Source organism: Myotis yumanensis, unplaced genomic scaffold, assembly GCF_028538775.1.
Source record: "Myotis yumanensis isolate MYYU_CA2020_CCGP unplaced genomic scaffold, mMyoYum1.0.hap1 SCAF_5, whole genome shotgun sequence".
Classification (NCBI taxonomy): Eukaryota; Metazoa; Chordata; class Mammalia; order Chiroptera; family Vespertilionidae; genus Myotis; species Myotis yumanensis.
In genome coordinates, this window is record NW_027223756.1 from 53,832,067 (window position 1) to 53,853,860 (window position 21,794).

At 37.2% G+C, this 21,794-nt stretch overlaps 1 pseudogene; it reads left to right on the plus strand.

Annotated features, from left to right (window-relative positions):
* The first annotated feature begins 17,227 nt into the window (after window positions 1-17,227).
* On the plus strand, window positions 17,228-17,873 carry LOC139011732 (large ribosomal subunit protein eL14 pseudogene; annotated as a pseudogene).
* The last annotated feature ends 3,921 nt before the right edge of the window (window positions 17,874-21,794 follow it).

The window sequence follows — 21,794 nt, forward strand, 5'->3', positions numbered from 1 at the left end:
GATGTTTCTATCTCTCTCACCCTCTCCTTTTCTCTCTGAAATCAATAAAAAATAGTATTTGGAACCTAACAAGAATTCAATTTAAGATTGTTTTTAAAATTGATGAGTGGCTATATCATAGATCCATCAACCTAAATTTTCAAAGATTATTTTTCTACCTATGAGCAGTCCCATTCAGAAATGATTATCTTAAAGGGTATCTTTTCTCTAATATGTAAAAAACAAAAAATGAACTCTATTCATCTCATTGAACTTCAGTGGCAAAAATAGGTTGGCTGCTTTTAATATTTGTATTATATTAAATTCAGAGAACTCCCAGTTTCACAAACAAGTTACTTATCACAAAAAACTCAGTAAACAACATTCAACTACAAACAAAATAAGGCTATTATAAGTGCATCATTTGACCACCAGGTTGGTGCTTACCATCTTCCTCCCTCCCTTCCTTCCTTCCTTCCTTCCTTCCTTCCTTCCTTCCTTCCTTCCTTCCTTCCTTCTTCCTACTGGCCCCCCTCCCCACACCTCTTTCTGGTAAGAACATTTAAGATCTACTTTTAGCAAATTTCAGTTATATAAGGTACTTACATTTCAAATTTCAAATGTATCATTATATAATATATACATATACATACTTTTTATGTTAATTTGTGAAATATATCCAAAATGACTACACCTGGACAGCCTATTACGTTTCATCTGAAATAATTTGGTGCATGAAAACTTGTCTTGGTTTGATTGAATGGAGTAAGAGCAAAGTGGACAGATACAGAAAGACTTCTTAAAAAGTACCATTCTTCCCTCCTACCCAAAAAGTTCAATGTCATAAATTCATTGGTACTTCTTACCTTAAGAGAATACAAGTGAAATATCATATTAACTTTCATAAGACAGAGCCAAGAAATAATCTAAAATGATGTAACCATTTGTATTCTCTCTTTTCCTATTCAGTTAGACCAGTACAACTGCAAGGGTAAGAAAGGATACTTATTAGGGTTAAATGCAATATGCTCCTACAAAAAGGCCTTAAACCTGGTATTAATCACAGCCTTTTATTGATGCCCATGTTGAGGTTGAAGATTTGTGATATAAAGAATGGGTCAGTTGTGAATCTTGTCATTATTGTGCTGGTGACAGACTTTATTACATGTAAAAAGAAAAATCAGTTTCAGAACATTTCAAATGTGTTGGCTGAACAGAGATAAATAAAAGGAGATTGGCATCCTTGTAGCTATGTCTTATGTATTCAAAAGCCCCTTTTTGTTCATGGGTGAAAAAACAAGAGTTCATTATGTATTTATGAAAAACAAAATTACTTTTTCATAAAAAATCAAAAGCAATATGCTTTGCTTGTATCAACAGGCAAAATTAATACTTTTCCTATAATAGTTCATTTACTCTGACATAATTTTGAATATTAGAACAAAATGTCAAGAAGAGTTATAAATCTAAATAAGAGATAAAATTCTTCAAGTAAATTGTTTTCACTATAGAGTCATAGGAATCAATTATTTATTATTCATGGAAATGTTAGCACTTCTAATTTATACAATGGTTTTCATCTTATGATTCACCTACAGGGCATGGCCCAGCTGTAAACATCAAGGTACATTATTATTATTGCTGGCACTGCCTATTAATAACTGGGTATCAGAGCTGTGTTTTCAGTGACATACTTAATCTGCTTTTGATTAAACCAAGCCTTCAATTATTCTTGGATATTATTTCCTTGAATCATACTTTTTTTTTTAATATTAGGAGCAACAACCCTACTCTTCTTTTTCTCTTTTATATCTGTCCCTGTCTTGTAAACATGACTGGAGATGGACTGAAATTTCATGCTGGCCACTCTTCCAGATCAGTGCACCTCTCCCAGAACATGCAGGGATGTGAAAGGCAACTTCCTATCAACCAGACAGTGCTTGGTAGGATTATTCAATTTCTGAACTTGCTGCTGCTACCAAGGTTGGTAATTAATACCAACCATGGCAGTTTGTAGTGTGATTGGGCTCTTGTTCAACACAAATAATCATTAGCTGCTAATGACTTTGAATCACCGTGAACAAGGCAGAGACTGACCTTGTGACCTAAGTGTTCCAAGCTATGCTTAGAAGTTACATGGTCTCCAGGAACAGATGAGTCTGGGCGTCTGGATTGAGAACTGGGATTTTTTTCTTAGCCACAGAAATAATTTTTTGAACAAATAATATATAATATTGAAGTCTCAATTTACTTAATTTAAACAATGAATATTTTATCTGATGTCATATAGTGTGTGTATAAAATTAGTGGCATACAAAATAGTCATGTAGGAAATGCATGAAGCACTTCCTACAGATTTAAGTTTACACCTTTAAGTTATAGGAGATGCCCCTTTTATTTTTCTTTCCAAAGTGATTAGGATGACTAATTTCTCCCCATCATCTCTACTTAATGGGTCACTTGACTGTCTTGGCTAAAAATAGAATGAATAAAGAGAAAATGAAAAATGACTCCCTCAAACATCTTGGAAGATAAAAAAATGATGAGTTGGTAATGTAGTATTCACATATTTTGTGTATATTTAATATTTTGTGTAACAGTTATTGAATGTATACATACAACTGTATCTAGAGACAGACCTATAAAAATGACCTTAAAATAACAGAATTAAATAGAACAGCAATTTGATTTAATAAGAAGAAAGTTTCTAATATAAAAATATAAGAAATAATAATGAAATAACTATAAAAATATAATAAATAAAATTCTGAGACCTCTCAATGGCATTGCTAAATAACATTATTATAGCATTTCTAGATGCTCTAACTGTTAAACTGGTAGAGCATATAAATTGGCATGGGCTGTGAATAAGAGTCTTGGGTTCCACTTTTATTTTATTTGCCACTCATTTGTTGCATAATAATGTCCAAAACAGTCACCGTGCAGAATCCCTCAAAGATGGGTGATTATTGACACTCTATCAATGGTGACATGGAGACATAGGATTGTCGCCATACTCGTCAGTAGCCAATGAATGGCATTTATAAACATCCAACATTATACATGTACTTTCCAAAATGGAATTTTACTTTCAGACAAGCAAATTGCTACTTTCCTTTGCTAAGATTCCCTATAAATACAGTGGGGCCTTGACTTACGAGTGTCCCGACTAACAAGTTTTTCGAGATACGAGCTGTCTCTCGGCCGATTTTTTGCTTTGAGTTGCGAGCTAAAATTCGGGTTACGAGCCAGCTTCAGATACCCCACCGCTAGTTGGTGCAGCGAATGTCACAGTGAACGCCACAACGTCAGCCCAGCATCACGTGTCTCACTCGTTCACTTTATGATTTGACATATGAGTAATTTGAGTTATGAGCTCCGTCACAGAACGAATTAAACTCGTAAGTCAAGGCCCCACTGTATGTATACATTAAGAGATTATCTTATATGGGATTGTCTTAAGGATTATTCATCTACACTGAAAGATAACATGGAACAAATGAAAATGAAATAACTTGGAAATTTGCCTGGCTTCTTTTGGAATGAAAGCTCAGGGAGACTTAGAGACAGGAAATAGGAATTCTTAGGTTTTTCAGAATTGAATTAAATGATTTTTTATATTCTTGGATGAAGGTGAGGCTTAGAATTTTTATGGTAACAGTAAGTGTGCATTCTCAGTTTGAAGTGTTTTATTCTAATTAGCTCAACTAAGTTGTAACTTTCTTTACCAATTGGTTAAATCCTGCTTATGGTAAGAAGATGCTTCATATAGTAGTAAAACTTATATTTATTGGGCATCTGCCATGTCCAAAGAATTTAGAAAGGTACTTTCACATATATTATCTAATGTTCACAAAAACATAGTCCAAATTGATGGAGGAATTAAAAGCCAAATGTAAATGTATCTCAATTCTCATTAGGCATGGAGCTTGTTCTTGGCAAAGTCGTCACTGTTTACCTCTGTTCTTTCTAGCCTTCTTTTTTCTGCATTATTTCTTAAATTTTTGCTCCATGAATACCTGCTCTAAAGAAAGTATATGATATTGGCTTTTTGCATCTTATGAATATTTAAGCAATATCAAAGACAAAAATCCAAGGTGTTTTAATGCTAATCCTATATAATGAAACCCTAATATGCAAATTGACCAACCTGTGGAATGACTGGTTGCTATGACGTGCACTGACCACCAGGGGGAAGATGCTCAACACAGGAGCTTCCCCCTGGTGGTCAGTGTGCTCCCACAGGGGGAGCATCACTCAGTCAGAAGCTGGGCTCACGGCTGGTGAGGGCAGTGGTGGTGGCGGGAGCCTTTCCCACCTCTGAGGCAGCACCAAGGCCCCCCGAGGGGTGCCGGACCGTGAGAGAGCACAGGCCAGGCTGAGGGACCCCCTCCCCCACCCAGTGCATGAATGTCGTGCACCGGGCCTCTAGTACATAAATGATAGTAAGAGCTTACTTTAGGATAAAGCCCTGGGTGCTCCCTAATGCATAATAACCCTGAAATCTCTGAGATACAGACTGAGAATCACAGGTGCAAAAGCAGAAGGTTAGTAGTGGACCTGGGAAAATAAAACAGTGTCCTTGGTTAAGGGTGAAATGATGAAACCCTGATGCCAGAAATGCTCTACAGATGTACTTTATTGTTATTAAAAGCCCCAGGATCAAAAGTATAAAAGTGAATGTCTAAATTAGTGCCAAATCAAAGAGCAAAAATACTGTCAGCATTTGTCCTCCTTTCATGAAGAAACCATAAATACATGGAATGTTCATGTGTGTGTCCATGTCTGTATGCCCACATCTGTGAGCCTCTGCATGTGCAAAATTTGCCAGAAAGAAAAAGCACAAACAATGCAGAAGCCCATAGTAACTGTCAGTGAGTGATTATATCCCAATCAAACAGAATCAGAAATTTTATTAAGCTTTACTCTGTGAATAAATCCTATCAGATTAGATTCATATAAGAAAAACGAAGCAAACATTCAAATGAAGTAATGGGTGTGAAAGACAGGGAAGGAAAAAAGAAAAAAAAATCATCCTAAAATTTTCAGTTTCAAGCCAGGAAAATATGATCAGAGCCACAAAAAGTCTAAGATTTAAGGAAACTCTGAGTCTAACCCAGCTGTGGGCAAACTACGGCCCGCGGGCTGGATCCGGCCCGTTTGAAATGAATAAAACTAAGAAAAAAAGACCGTACCCTTTTATGTAATGATGTTTACTTTGAATTTATATTAGTTCACACAAACACTCCATTCATGCTTTTGTTCCGGCCCTCCGGTCCAGTTTAAGAACCCATTGAGCCCTCAAGTCAAAAAGTTTGCCCACCCCTGGACTCTAACCGGACAAGGAGACCCTCGATACATCTAGCTGGATCCTGTTTCTATGTCTGAATTGAGGATAATGTTTGAATAGAAATGTGGGCCTTCTGACTGCCTAGATCAGTGGTCGGCAAACATCAACAGTACAATGATCGAAATTTCTTTTGAGAGCCAAATTTTTAAATTATATAGGTAGGTACATTGTTATTAACTTAATTAGGGTACTCCTAATTATATTCGAAGACATTTTGACTGTTCTATCTTTCACTGTTTTAGCAGACAATGGTAACTCTTTAATTTTTAGAAATCCGCTTTGTTCTTAAAATCCCGAAAGAGCTCTTCGGATGCACTTATAAAACAACTTTTTATGTATTCGCCGTCTGTATATGGTTTTCCTCTCTTAGCAATCTCTTGACTAACCACAAAACTTGCAATATTAACATTGTGGGAAGATTGCATCCAGTAATTAAATACAGAACTTGATTTTTCTTGACTCTTCTGAAGTTCCTCAACTCCTTTCTTCCTTGCATCACTGACAGGATATTTAGTACTAAATAACGTGTGTTTAGTTGTAAAGTGTCTCTCCAAATTTGATTTCTTGTTATGTGCCAATTTTTCCTGACAAATAAGACAGGTCGGAAGGCCATTTAAGTTTTGAATAAACATGAAAGTCTCAGTCCATTCAACTTTAAATTCACGGTTTTCGTCTTCCATTTTTCTTTGCTTTTTCTTTGTAGCCATGTCAAACAGGGCACCTAAAAAAATGTTTCATTTTATAATAATAAAGCCACCAACACAAAATAATTACAATTCTTAATAATTCTTAATAATTACAATTCTTAAATTGATGACAAAAATACCTGTAGGATTTGCAGCTGGTTGGAAAAATACAGGTAAAGTTATGCTTCGAGTAGGTACTTTTGTTACCCGCGCGCAATTTGTGGACGCGACTAGCACTAACCACTGCACAATGAGACAGCTGACTGACTGGCTCACTCAACTGGTCCATGAATCGCACGCGCCTCCCCGGAGCTGCGTATCCCGCAGCCGCCTGTGCAGTGTCTCCTGTCGCCTGACCGACCGACACCCCCCCCTTCTTCTAATGCCACTTCTTCAAAATAGACTCGCCAAGCCGAAATCCGACTTCTGCGCATGGGCCACGAAGTTTCAATTGCACTGTACGTGCACACCTGCACGTGGTATTTTGTGGAAGAGCTACACTCAAGGGGCCCAAGAGCCGCATGTGGCTCGCGAGCCATGGTTTGCAGACCACTGGCCTAGATCACTGGTTCTCAACCTTGGCTCCACGTTAGAATCACCTGGGAATCTTTTTAAAATCCTGATTTCTGGGCCTCATTCTTCTTCTAGGATCAGTATTGTAATCCAGATCAATTAAAGGAAATTGGTAGAGATAAAGTAGAAAACAAAAGCAGGTTTTCATGCAACATGTGCTATACGTTAAGCAATGGTCAGTGGGCTTCTAGGGACAGAATGTACCACTGGGTATGAGCTAAGCTCATTACAGAGAGAGCGTGCAGCCTCCACCAGGGTTACAGTCAACAGTTATTTTTTTTTTAAATATATTTTATTGATTTTTTACAGAGAGGAAGGGAGAGAGATAGAGAGTTAGAAACATCGACGAGAGAGAAACATCAATCAGCTGCCTCCTGCACATCTCCTACTGGGGATGTGCCTGCAACCCAGGTACATGCCCCTGACTGGAATCGAACCCGGGACCCTTCAGTCCGCAGGCCAACGCTCTATCCACTGAGCCAAACCGGTTTCGGCCAGTCAACAGTTATTAAATCTATTTCCTACTTAAGTTCCCAAAGGTTCATCACAGACCTCCTCCCAGAAGTGACCCGATTCTTCCACCGTGAAAGTATGGTGAGACTTGCAAAGCTGCTCTCAGTATAATAGCAGTACACTCTTTTCATTGCTATCCTTTTCTCAAGGCCTGGGCATTTTCCCCAGCTGGTACTTAGCTCTTGAGAAATCAAATCCTGTCCTGGCTCTGAGTATATCACCCTACTGCTTTAGTGTTTTATTATTATTATTATTATTATTATTATTATTTAATATTTATAGCTGTGACATCATAATCATTGTGTGCCCATTGCAAACTTCCTTACCCTCATTTTGACAGTCTGTAGCCACAGGGCTACAAATGCCCTGTGAAAAAAGAAGGTGCAGCTTTCAGAGACCTTCAGTGAGATACCATTAGCTAGTTTCTAATTAGCATGTTATCTCTGCAGTCTTTGATGGCCTCAGTCTTGCTTTCCCATTTTTTGCAGCATGTATTCTTGTTGTTGTTGTTGTTGTTATTATTCTGCCTCTCTTAAGAACACACCGTCAAATTTCACTTCATGAAATTACATCTGAGAATAAATCAATCATTTTTCAGTAATTAAGTGTGGCTATTTCATTGCTGTTTAACTATCTGGTAAAAATCTCAGAATTTCATTAAACATTATACCAGAATGTAATCCAGAAGAAGTATTATCACAGATATTTAAAGGTTTGTGGTAAACTTAATGAGCGCTCATGATAATTTGGGTGATGCCTTATTAGAATTCCCTGTAGTAAAATTAAGCCCTACCATCCTGCTTTTAATTAAGGGGAATGTGGGCCTTTATTAAAAGCCCCAGGATCAAAAGTATAAAAGTGAATGTCTAAATTAGTGCCAAATCAAAGAGCAAAAATACTGTCAGCATTTGTCTGAAATTCTGAACTATAACCACTTTATGAAAATTTTAAGACAGCAAGGCCCAAACAGATAGAGATTACTATTATGTAAATTATAAATTCACACACACACACACACCCATGTGCACACACATATGCACACATCTGCGGCAGATGGGACTTTGCCTTGAAATAGATATATAGATACCTTATCAGCAAGTCTTGCATGTAATCAACACCTTCTCCACCCACCCCTCCCTATTTATTTCATCTGCTATACAAATCCATAGAAATCCAAGCCACTATCAGTATTCTCAACTCTAATTCGTTTTTCTTTCATCTAGTATTTCCTTTAATGCTGGAATTCCTGGCCTGTCCCCACCATAACACCTAGGACTACTTTTGCCTACATTTGAATCCCAAGGATATATAACCTGCCACAGAGAGCGCTGGGCAGCAGTAGCACCTATCTTTAAGTCCAGGCATGAAATCAGTCTGAAAGCTGGTTCCCTCTCCATCCTTGCACAAGAAATATATGTTTGAAACAGCTACAGATGTGTCCTATCTTGCATTTACTGGGTTTCCAGTGCCTACCAATGTATTATGCATAGAATTCATCTGTTGATGAAATAAGTAAAATGATAAAATTTCTCAATATCATTTAATTTTTATTGAGATAAATGTGATTTTATGAAATAATACATGTGGTTTTATGAAGTAATATAGAGAGCTCTTTCCTGGTGCTTGTCATCTGTACATTCTTTTCACTGAAATGTTTGCTCATGTATTTTGTCATTTTCTAACTAAGTTGTTTGTTTTTGTTTTTACTGTTGAGTTTTTAGACTTCTTTATATAGTCTATAATCTAGATTGTATCCTTTGTCAAATATGTTGCCTGTATTTAGGATATTCACATGTCATCCTCTTTGCATATGTCCTTTCACAGAGCAATAGTTTTTAATTTCTTGACATCATTTTAACAATACCTCAGTGAGGAAAGGGAAAACATTGGGGTTTGTTATTTAAAGACCATTATCAAGATGTAAGTTAAACTTCAAAGTCTACAGAAATGGTACTCCCATATCTAGTTTAGTATATGGATAACAATAGTTGGGGGCAAAATGAAGCCATGTTGTAATATATGGTTCACTTATTCATTTAATAAACAATGACTGAGTGAATCTTATGTGTTAGGCCCTATGCTGATGATGTAATGGTGATAAAAGTCACAAGAAGGTGTAACTAATACTAACATAAGAACTTTGAAGTAACAGAATTTGTACAATAAGACCATTTAACAGTGAGCCTAAAATTCCTCTTAGGAAATAATGCCTCAGTTGAGAGCCGAGGAATGAGTAGGAGTTAACAGTGTAAGGAGTGGAGCAGAGGTGAGGCAGTGAGGGTGGGAGTTGGGGGGTATATTGTACTCAAAGGAGGTGTTGCAAGTGTAGTGACCCCACAATGGGAGGGAGCATGGAGGGCTGAGGAATAAGGAGAAGGGCAGCTGGAGGGTGTGGAGAGTGAGAAGAGTGATGCAACATGGGGCTGGACTTTGATCTCTATTCCAAGAACTAGTCAAAGGCTTGATAAGTTTTATGAGGGAGAAGTGAGCAATGACATAAAACTTGCCTTCTGAAAAATATACCCCAAATGCTGTGTAGAATGAGGAACGGAAGGAGCAAGGAGTGGTTGTGGGCCCATAGTACATGCAGAGGCTCTGTGGTTGTCTAGATGAATGCTAAGGGTGGTTTGAACTGAGATGCTTTTGATATGCTCTCAATATTTTCAGAGAATTCATAGTCAATCTCATACAGAGAGATTGAAGATGAAATTCTGGCTGCATTTTGTAGAATTAGGTATTCATAGAAATGGTGGACCTCCTTTTCAACACCTGGCAAAAGGACCACTGCAGGAGTGTTTTCATCTTCGGGAAGGGCCAGGACAACTATTTACCTGCCTTTGGGGCTGACTCTAGAGGCCTCAATGCTTTGCCTTGCCACTAATTGTTGAAGGGACACTCTATTCCAGTCAATTTTGTGACACTCTTCTTCAATCATACCTAAACCATTCTGAAGATCTACAGCCTCAAACCCACATGCCCTCAGTAGCTTTCTTAAGTCCTAAAAAAGTCAGAATGTTAGAAAAAAGGACAAAAGGTCAGGAAAACTAAGGGAGAAAGAGAAATGGAAGGGCGGGTGGGAAATATAAACAGAATCTGTGATAAGTAAGAATGAGGAATAAGGGTGCTCATAGCAAGGGATGACATCCATTATTAGTTGGCATTTCCTCACAGACAGAGACTCACACGTGTATAACTTCCTTTCTCCAGCCACGTTGATGGCAAGACTTGTAATTTTGTGGAAGAAGAGTGTGGTAACCCAAGAGCCACATTGGAGCCCCCTAAGAAGGAGTCTTGGGAGCTGGGAAGGGTCCATGATGAAAAGCAGCAATTATGTTCCAGAAGCCACGGGAGGGCTCAAGTAGGAGGGCTTAACATGAACCAAAGGTGAGATTTTACTCTAAATTCACAGTTAGGTTTCCAAGTCTTGTTTATACTTTTCAAATCATAGTTTGCTTTATTTGATTTTTTAATAATAAAGAGCTTAAAGAGAAAAAATACTTTTAAAGATTTTGAATGGCAAATTAATTTAACAAAACATTTTTTAATAATCTAAGTATAAATGATTCAAGAGCATACAGACTAAATTTCTCAAAATACCAAGCACAATAAAAAACAAATTTACTTTGGATATATATGAATAAATATGTATTCAAGAGGCCAATTCCATTCCAGTGGTTTAGGCTACCATATGTACTTCCTTGCAGGTTCAGAGGGACTCTTTTTCGATACTGTTGACCTTTAGAAAATTGGCCTTTTTTTTCCTTCTCTCCCTTTGGCCTCAATATTCACATTCTAATTCTAGCATATGGGAAAGATTGGCAGAGCTGGTAGTCTGGGCTTTGGGGCAGAAGGGGCAGCTGGCATCAAGAGAAAAAAGCTGCAATGCTCCAAAGGCATTTTAGAAGCTATTGTGACTGTGAATGGCTATCTCAGGCAGTGTGGATGCAGACTTGCCTTGATGAATATAACTCCCTTTTCATGCCTGAAAAATTCAAGAAGATGCTTTCTTTCTATCTCAGATAATCACTACACATTTCCTTTTTCTATTCTATTGAAGGCAGCTCCTATTGGAAACTGTGTCCTGAAAGGCATCCACAGACCAGTGTTGGGCCCTGAAAGGCATCCACAGACCAGTGCTAGTCAAGTGGTTATATTATTAGCTACAGTGGGACAACATTCTCTCTCTAGTGTTATTAAATGAAAGAAAGAAAAATACCTGAAGATAGGAAAATCACTGCCAAAAGTATGAACCAATTATATTTCTATCCATTGCACTCATTTCCTTGATATAGTATTAGATTTATAAATGATTTTATTGTTCGAACTCAGAATGTTTTTCTCACAATACTGTTGTACCTTAGGAATCCTAGTCCATTTTGTATAAAATCATCTAATTTGGGGGAATCTTTTGAATCTTTTGATAGGATCCTCTGTTTCTTGGTTGTTCCCAAATTTCCTAAAATGTAGTTGTGTTGTGTTGCCTAAAGAGAGAGAAGAAAATTTCCTAAGGGAGAATTTACCAATATGGGAGAACTCTGCTACAATCAAGTATCCAGAAAGTTGCTGCTGTCATACAGTTAGAAACTACTCTTAAGAGCTTGAGAAAAATCATGGCCCAGATAAAGTGAAGTTGAATGCCAACGCTATGGAACAGACAGTAATCAGGGGATCGAGAGGCTCAGGGAAGTAGATATGCTAAGGAAGCCTGGAAAACCTGCCTAATGACTATGTTATAAGGGAAGTCCCAGAGGACACTCCATTTATCAAAACAGTAAAGAATGCTTTGGCAAGAGGCATCAACATCATAGAGGAACTCTGTGGTGTCGATGCTTCATAGGCCAGGAGTTCCCTAGATAGAACTGAGCTTCCCAAAGCAGAAGGTAATGACAGGATCCTGAAATAATATAGGCTAATTATTAAATGTGAAAATACAGTTGGGTACACTTACTCTAATGAGATGTGAGGCTGCACTGGTAGCTGATGTGCAGAGAGCTCAGGAGATGGTTAATAGAATATGGCATCTCTTGGGGCAAGATAGATGGGAAACCAGCAAAGGTATTGCTCAATCTACACAATTAAAATAAATCAAGAATAGATCATCAATAGGCTAGGTAACTTCCCCATTAAAAGGTCAAAATCCCTACCCTTTTTGTTGATCTGAGCCAGTTTACCAATACATAACTCAACACGGGACAGACTAGATCTCCAGAAGGAAGGATACAGCAAGATCATGACAAGTGTATATGGAAATAATTCTCCTAGGACTTCCACAAAGAAATTTATGGACATTTACTTAATAACTATAAACTGAGAATAGGGGAATACCCAAACATTTTGAGGAATGTTGGATACAGAGTACATAGGAAATAATAAATAAAATCCTGGCTCAGGTTTGGCTTAAGGCGTCTAAAGATCCACACACTGCTTATTCCCCAGTCCCTAAAAATATAAGTGATAGGAGGAAACCCCACACTGGTGACTAAGCCTAAGCCTGTGGGGTAAGAGCCACCATAATGAAGAACACCAAGTACAAGCTTCAGAAACAGTCTCTGGTCCCCATCTTTCCTTCCTGGGATTGAATTTCTCACTCCCTCAACAATGCAAAGCTAAGTTCCCATCTCCTCAATAAGGGGGCCATTCCTTCCCAGGGGAGCCTGAATCAAATGGTTGATGAGAAGAATATAAAGGTAGACTCCTTTGCCCAATTTTTGACAACTCTGCTATCAACACTCCTAGCTACAGAGCACCCACAGATTGGCTGAGGTGTTTGTGGTGCTCACCTTCTCTCTCTATCCAGTCTTGCTTCTTTTACCATCCCACAGTGGGGTAATGCCCAGGGTACTCCCCAATAAACTTTCAAATGCAAATCTCAGTCCTCTCAGAGTCCACTTCCAGGTGACCTGACCAACAACATTATCCTTTCGCTTTTCAATAAAAGAATTGTGAAACTTGCTCAGCAAAATAAACTCATTGGTTTATTTTGGTCAACTCATCCAAAGTGTTAGGTATATTAAGTGAACATTTGTGGCTTTCTTAATGTGCAAATAACCTGGATTTGGTAAAATGTAAATGAGAAAAAAAGTTGATTCTTTTGTTTGGGATCAGCCTAGCATTCCTATCAGAAGTTAACATCAAAGGATTACAGGTAGAGAGGTGGTTATTTCTTTGGGGAGTTGTCTGCCTGCCTTCCATTGTTAGGAATTCATTTTTTTTATTTTTTTAATTAAATCTTTATTGTTCAGATTATTACATTCGTTACTCTTTTTTCCCACCATAACTCCCCTCCACCCAGTTCCCACCCCACCCTCCGCCCTCCTTGAGCCACACCACTGAGTAGAAAGGAGCCTCTTTCTCTCTTGGGTCATTGCATGAAAAATGGTGAGAATCTTTGTAGAAATCCTCTGGACATGAAATGAATAGATTTTTTTTTTTATCTCTTCTCTACAGTAATTAAATTATTGTTTTTAATAATAGTAAATCAGGAACAATTTCACCTCTCATTTTGATATTTTAAAATTAACTTCAATTAAAAATTTGGGTTCAGACTGGCTTCTATCCATTGCTTTTAGAAGACTTTATAGCCATTACAACCTAAGGATATAAAACCCTAAATAACTGAGAAAGGTACTAATGTCTACCAAGTATCTACTATGTGCCTGCCATTATGCTTGGCAGATTCATATGCATTATTTCATTTAATCTTCATAATCATCATATATTTTAATTATTCTCCCCATTATATAACAAGTAGAGGGCGGGGGAATGACTTGGCTAAAGTCAGACAGCTCATCAACTGAATAATCAAGGTTAGAACCCAGGTCCTAAATCCAATATCAAAAGTCTTTCTACAGCTAATTTGATTGTGTGTTTTGTGACTAAAACCCATTTCCTACTCATGGCATTTTTGAAGGTCTTAAAAATTGTATTATACTTACCAGAAGTATTGTGATTTAATGGAGTTGGGCTCTATTGACATTTTTATTTCATTTGTCCAAAAAATTATAGAGATATTAGTGGAATGTTTGATAAGAGAAATTCCATTGTTTGCCTCTGAAAGCTGTAGACTATATCATTATCCTTTTTAATTGTTTGGTCTGAACTTTTGGAACATCTTTTCAATTGTGCAAAATAAGAATTCTGTATTTAAAATATAATTAGCTGTGGCTCCTATGTGTATATATGTGTGAGTCTGCTCTTGTTTGTGTATTTAATTTACATGACATATTATATTGCCTCCGGGAAGGGAATTAATAGACTATTAAAATTGTTTAGAAATAATCAATGTAATTGAGGAATGACCCTCTGCCTATTTCATCAGTGGTTTTAAAGGACACCAGGATGATGGGGGCAAAGCCATGGTTTTCCTAAATGAGTATGAAATCAATGACAATGATTCTCTCAGACAATGACTGTGCAGGAGAAAGGGTAGCACTCTTCCTCTTGTGGTTGTTCTCTAAATGTTTGATACAAATGACCCCAGCGCTGACTGAATGGTAATCAAAGGAATAACTTCAGGAAGTAAATCCTTCGATTTTAGTTAAAAGACACCTTTCTGAGAGAGCTAGGAGAGTATTATAGTAATAGCCTTTAGGGGCTCTAATTTTAATAAAGTAAATAACTGGGAGAAGAAAATGTATTTATCTTGATTCCACAAAGTATTTATGAGTAATTGTATGTGTTGCCTTAAATCAAAAGCAGAATTTTGTCAGCAACAAACATCTCAGTTTTCTTTCCCCTCTGGAGAAGAAAACCAGGAACCACAACGTATCATTCATGTCAGTATATCCAGAGCACTTTCCTTGGTTCTAGGTCTGGAGAAATGACTCAGGGTGCATTAGATTATTATCCATCAAGGAGCATTTTCTGATTGTTGTTACTAATACTTCATTTTAATATTTTGGTCACTGTATTACTATGTGGTAAAACTCCAGGCTACCCAATGTAGTCTATTTTGACACTGACTCGAGAGGGTGACACAAGAACCCTATTCAGTCCTCTAACAAATGACTAATTTTATGTAACACTGCAGTTGTTCTGTAAGTGCAAAAGCTTTGGTTTAGTTACTAAAGCAAACACTGCATATTCTGTCCAATGAAAGCTCTGATGTCCTGCAGTTAAACTATTAGAGTGAGAAGAATTAATTATTGTGTGTTTACATTACAACTTTCTAAACTGCTCTGTTTTATTCAATATCTTGAACGTTTAATATGACTAATTGCTTCTTGCTCTGGTAATGAGCATGTTCTTTGATAAATTGTTTGAGTGTTCAGGAATATAAATTGAAAATACTTCAATTCTTGTGTAGAGCACATAAGTTGATAAAGAGAACCTCACTATTACATGCCACACAGGTTCTTCAACATTATTTACTTCCAGAAAGATTGTTGAAAATTAACATAGGCTTTGGAAAGTTAACCTCTTCTCATTGCAAGATTAAAAAAACAAAACACACAACTATAAACATTTGAGCCATCACGGAACAGGTGAAAAAAAATCATGACGGTCTCCTTTACACACACACACACACACACACACACACACACAGCCATTAAATAATTTGTATTTTCTGAAGCATTTGTAAAGGCTAAAGGAAGATGTTGAAATAACTATAGATGATGGTAGTGGTGGGGGAGATAAAGCAACACCACCACTTATCTTTATCAGTAATGTCACCCCATTATTTAAGTCACAGAGATATGTAGATATATCTTTATCAATTGGCTTTGGTTTATTATGGTATAATATTATGATTACTTAAAAATCCTACTTTCACAACAGACTTTAAATTCAAAAGAGAACCATCTCAAGGCTTTGTAAATATTCAGATGTTATTATTTATGTTGAACCCAGCACATCGCACATTCATAAAGCCAGATGGATGACACTGCTTACAGGGAATTCAGTGCTTGTCTATAAAGGCCAGATGGGTGCCGCTCACAAAAAGGTTTATGTTGGCCAGCTATGGCTGCACTCCAAAGAGTAATGAAATGTTCTCAATTCTCCAAATAATTTCTGTACTCTTTTTCGCCTATTGTAATTGTCTGCAGAACTTTTCAGGACTGAGACTTACCATTGATATAATCATATACATTCTATGTCTAAAGACACTTGCTCTTTTGATCGTACATAAAAAAAAGGAAAGGCACTTAGTAACCACTGGAGCCAAAGAAAATAAACCAGTCAGATGGTAAGCAGATTTTATGATGGAGTTTTCTTTCATTTATACATGGTTTTGAGTCTATAGATATAGCTAAAATTATGTCCAAATGTACAAGAGATCTTTTTGATGGAAAATACTCCAAATCCATTCATTTCACCTGTATTAACACACAAGATTCCAAAACCTTGTGGTGAGTGAAAATCAAGCCAAAGCTGGATGGAGACTGAATTGATATTCCATCTCTATGTGGTTTCCTCATAAAACATTTATGTTTGCAACTTGTTCTCTTTGATGACGTGGTGACAAAATTAGTTATGTTTGGTTTCTTAAAATTTCAGTCTCATAGTTTGCTGTGGTATAATATTATGATTACTTAAAAATCCTACTTTCACAACAGACTTTAAATTCAAAAGAGAACCATCTCAAGGCTTTGTAAATATTCAGATTTCTGAATATGACAATAACAAATTATTTTCCCCATTAAACTTTTTATATTCTAAGACCCATAACTTTCTTAGGTTGTTTCACATTCTCTTTCACTTCTGCCTCTAGAAGTAGCAATTCCCTCTCATTTGAGGACTATTTTTTCACAGGGAAACACAATATGTAACACCTCATGATTTTTACTGTGTACATGGTGACAAGTAGAAGATAATAGATCTTAGCTGTGCAAATGAGGTCAGTAAGCTTCCACCTTGCATTAAGTCCAACTCAAATTCTTAATGGTTACAAACTAATGCTGAAAATATTGAAGTTAAGTTTGCATGCTAAGATCTTACCATGTTGCCTAACCCAATACACTTGTACACGATAAAGCTTTTAAGGCTTTGGAGATATATGGATATTTAATGTGACTGAGCAGAGAAAAGAAGCATCTCAATTTAGGAGAGGGGAAGCACAAATCTCTCCCCATGATTGAAGTCGTTCTTTATTTCCTTCAAATTTCTCCAGATGCTCTCGCTGAGCGCCGCCAACATGGTGTTCAGGTGCTTCGTGGAGGTTGGCCGGGTGGCCTACGTCTCCTTCGGGCCTCATGCCGGGAAGCTGGTTGCGATCATAGATGTTATCGATCAGAACAGGGCTTTGGTTGATGGACCTTGCACTCAAGTAAGGAGACAGGCTATGCCTTTCAAATGCATGCAGCTCACTGACTTCATCCTTAAGTTCCTACACAGTGCCCTCCAGAAGTATGTTCGACAAGCCTGGGAGAAGGCAGACATCAATACAAAATGGGCAGCCACAAGATGGGCCAAGAAGATTGAAGCCAGAGAAAAGAAAGCCAAGATGACAGATTTTGATTGTTACAAAGTAATGAAGGCAAAGAAAATGAGGAACCGAATAATCAAGCTTAAAGTTAGGAAGCTTCAAAAGGCAGCTCTCCTGAAAGCTTCTCCCAAAAAAGCACCTGCTGCAAAGGTTGAGGCAAAAAAGGTGACCGCTGCAGGCAAGAAGGCTCCAGCCCAGAAGGTTTCCGCCCAGAAACCTGCAGGCCAGAAGGCAGTGCCTCCAAAAGCTCAAAAGGGTCCGAAAGCCCCAGCCCAGAAAGCACCTGCTGCTGCCAAGGCATGTGGCAAGAAAGCATGAGAACACGAGAAGCTACTATAAACATATAATAAAGGTTCTTTTTAACACACACACACACAAAAAAAAATTTCTCCAGATATTTCTTTCTCTATTTTTAGTATATGTACTATTATATTACTGTGAACATTTAAAACTGTGAAAAAATGATTGGAGAGAAATTACAATTGAACAGGAGAGAAGAATAATGGATGATTAAAAGATCTGAGGCTGTCTAATAGTCAAAGCCAAGTTATCAATGTTCCTTTTAAGAAAATATTGATATATTGGGGTGACATTGGTTAATAAAATTATATAGGTTTCAAGTATACAATTTTATGATACATCATCTGGATATTATACTGTGTGTTCACCACCCAGAGTCAAGTCTTCTGTCACCATTTATACCCATTTACCCTTTTTTGCCTTCCCCTCGTCTACCTTTCTCTCTTCTACCTTCCTTTCTTTCTACCTTCCCTTCTTCTACAGATCACCATACTGTTATCTGTATCTATGAGATTATTGTTGCTGTTTGCTTAATCCCTTCATCTTTTTCACCCAGCCCCCAAATCCCTCCCCTCTGACAATTGTCAGTCTGTTCTCTGTATCTATGAGTCTGTTTCTATTTGTTTATTAGTTTATTTTGTTCTTCGATTCCACAGATCAGTGAAATCATATGGTATTTCTCTGACTGGCTTATTTCACTTAGCATAACATTCTCCAGGCCCATCTATGTTGCTGTGAAAAGTAAGATTTCTGTATTTTTATGGCCAAGTAGTATTTCACAGCTTTTTTTTTCATTTTATTTATTTATATTTTTTGCTTAATAACTTCATCCTTTTTACCTAGCCCCGCAACCCCACTCCCCTCTGACAGCTGTAAATATGTTCTCTATCTATGAGTCTGTTTCTATTTTTTTATGTTTATTTTTTTTTCATTAGATTCCACATATAACTGAAATCATATGATACTTGTCTTTCTCTGACTGGCTTATTACATATAGCATAATAGGTCCATCCTTGCTATAGCAAAGAGTAAGATTTTCTTTTTTATGATTGAGTAGTATTCTCTTGTATAAATGCACCACAACTTTTTTATCCACTCATCTACTGATGGACACTAGGGCTGTTTCCAAATCTTGCCTTTTGTAAATAATGCTGCAATGAACATAGAGGTGCATATATTCTTTCGAATACAGGTATTTCAATATAGCTTCTCTTCACACAAAGTTTGAGAAACAATGAACGAAACAACAAATGGAAAATTCCTTCAAGTTTCAGGTGTCAGGAACAAGGGTTCAGCATGGATGTTACTTAGATTGTTCATTGAGAAGGCTCAAAGCAAAAAGAGCAGTTCTGTATAATCCATCCACACTGCTTAGGGGCCAGCAAGCCAAAGAGATGGATAGACAACTATGTTACCACGTCTGGCTCTTCTAGTTTTCAAAGTAGTAGGATTTCTTTGCAGTTTAAAATACAACATTATGGTTTTGTCGAAGAGTGAACATGGCTCCATTTCCCGCCCCCCCTCCCCCAATCATGAAGCAGCATCTATGGCTCTAGCAGTAGTTACCTCAGTAGTCTTGGCCCATTGAGAGAGGGTCTAAAGAATGAAGGACTTGGGTGGGCATTGCATGTGGTCAAAACAGTTTATCTTAGTGCACTTAGGATAATATATGAAAGTGGGACAAGATCTCTGAGATTTTTGCAAATCTGTTCTTAAAGATCTGTTACAATTAGAAATAAAGCATTGAACAATATTAGAAATTGCCATGGCCCACTATTATGGTGTTTCCCCCCAAAATAAAAAGAGTTAGCTTTACAGATTAAACAATATGTCTTTTAAAGGTTTATAAAGTATTGTTATTAATTGCCTAAATATATGTAGTTATTACAATCCAGTTGCTTTAGGAAATTTTATAATGAATAGTATGTTCTTAATTGGACTGATAACGTTTTCCCTGCCACATTTAATACTAACTTTAGTGACTGCACTATTTCTAAAACTTACAACAGATTTGGATGCACTGGAAAAGGTTCAGAAGCATATAAATATGGAGGTTAGAAATGAAGTTCAGGAGGAATTGTAATTAGTATTTTGGTTTGTTTTTTAGCTAGAAGAAGATAAGCTGTAATTATATTGATATTTATTATTCAAATATCTGAATAAAATGATACTATTTGGAAACAATAAGAATATTTTGTCTGTAATAATCTGAATATTTAGGCCCCAACATAGGCTTCTAAAAGATGATTCTAAACTCCAAAAACTATAGAGATAATTATTGCAAGAGCAAAATTAAAATTGGCACTTGATTTTTCTTGCTTGATTTGTATGGGTGTCCATTTCTCTAGACTGTACATAAACAGGAAAAGCCAATATTATAATTTTTGTCAATTATTATTTGATCTTTACTAGATTTTCATCACACAGAACAAAAGTGACCAAATTTTAAGGACTTACAATTGGTTCCAAATGCATTACAAATTTACAAATTTTTCTAATGTTCTAAATAATTAGAAATAATTGCTAGTTTGATTTTGTGAATGAAGCAGATGTATAACATTGATAGTAATACCAAAAGAATGTTTTAATTTATTAGAATGCTATGGCATCTTCAAGGTTGGTACCTAAATGTAAGCCAAAGCAGTGATCTGTGAATTAGTTTCTATATTCAAAGGTAGAGTTGCTATGGATATTTAAATAGGATTTGACTGAAAAAGAAAGTTCTCTGGCTAAATCAAAGCATTACAACATTTTAGTAAAGTTTAGATTTTATTTTACTTTCCAACCTTGAAAATGAATTTCCCCAAGCATGAAAGGCAAAAGATGAGAAGGCTGGGAAGAATGTAGTTTCTGTACAGTAAAGCACTGATTTCTATGTAATTGCCACCATTCCACTTCAGTCTTTATTTCCGATGTCTAATCAGGATTTCTTTTGTGGTTATCTACAACTAAAAATGTCGAACTGATAACAAAGAACCATTAAGTTGTTCTAATAATTGGATGGCAGACAATTCATTTTGGCTCAAGAGACTGGAGGTGAACCTGACAAAGAAACCGAGGTAATTCCTTTTCAATTCTAAGATCTCTCAAGACTGAAATTGATTGAGAAGTCCTGGACGTAGAAATGATCCCTCATTCTCTGACCAATTCTGGTCTAGATCATCTTAACCAGAGATACAGAGTGGGGATGAGAAAAGATCTAAGATAAATAACTACAGCATTTATCTCTTTCATCTTTGGTTATACTTAGACTGACAGCTGTGATCAAATTAAAGTTGATGCTATCTTTTGTACAACTCCTTCCTCAAGGGAAGCTCCTTAGTAAGCAGGGTGTGGAGAAAGACAATACAAGCTATGACATGCTTGTATTGGAGGTTCTCTGGCCATATACCAACTTTCTATCATGTGTGCACCATTTTTATTAGTTTCAGTATCTAATGCTTTTCTTTCAGCTGAAAATGAGTACTTTGCTGGTGATTGAATAGAATGTGTAAATCAAATCTTTACAATTGATAGGAAAAAATATGACAGATAGGAACAGAGAAAATTAGAGGAGTGGGTAGTAATAGTTATTGGGGAATCAAAATACAAAGAGATGATTTGAGTCATGACAGATGCAGGTTCCCCTCTATAATACTCATTATATACTAGAGGCATGATACACGAAATTCATGCGGGGGCCGGGGGAGGTCCCTCAGCCAGTCCTGCACCCTCTCGAAATCTGGGATCCCTCTCTCCTAACAGCCCACCTGCTTGCTCCTTACCGCTTGGCTGGCCACTCCTTAGCACTGCTGCGGAGGTGGGAAAGGCTCCCGCCACTGCCATCATCGCTGAGCCGTGAGCCTGGCTTCTGGCTGAGCTGTGCTCTCCCTGTGGGAGCGCACTGACTACCAGGGGGCAGTTCCTGCATTGAGCGCCTGCCCCCTGGTGGTCAGTGCACGTTTTAGTGATTTGCATATTAGGGTTT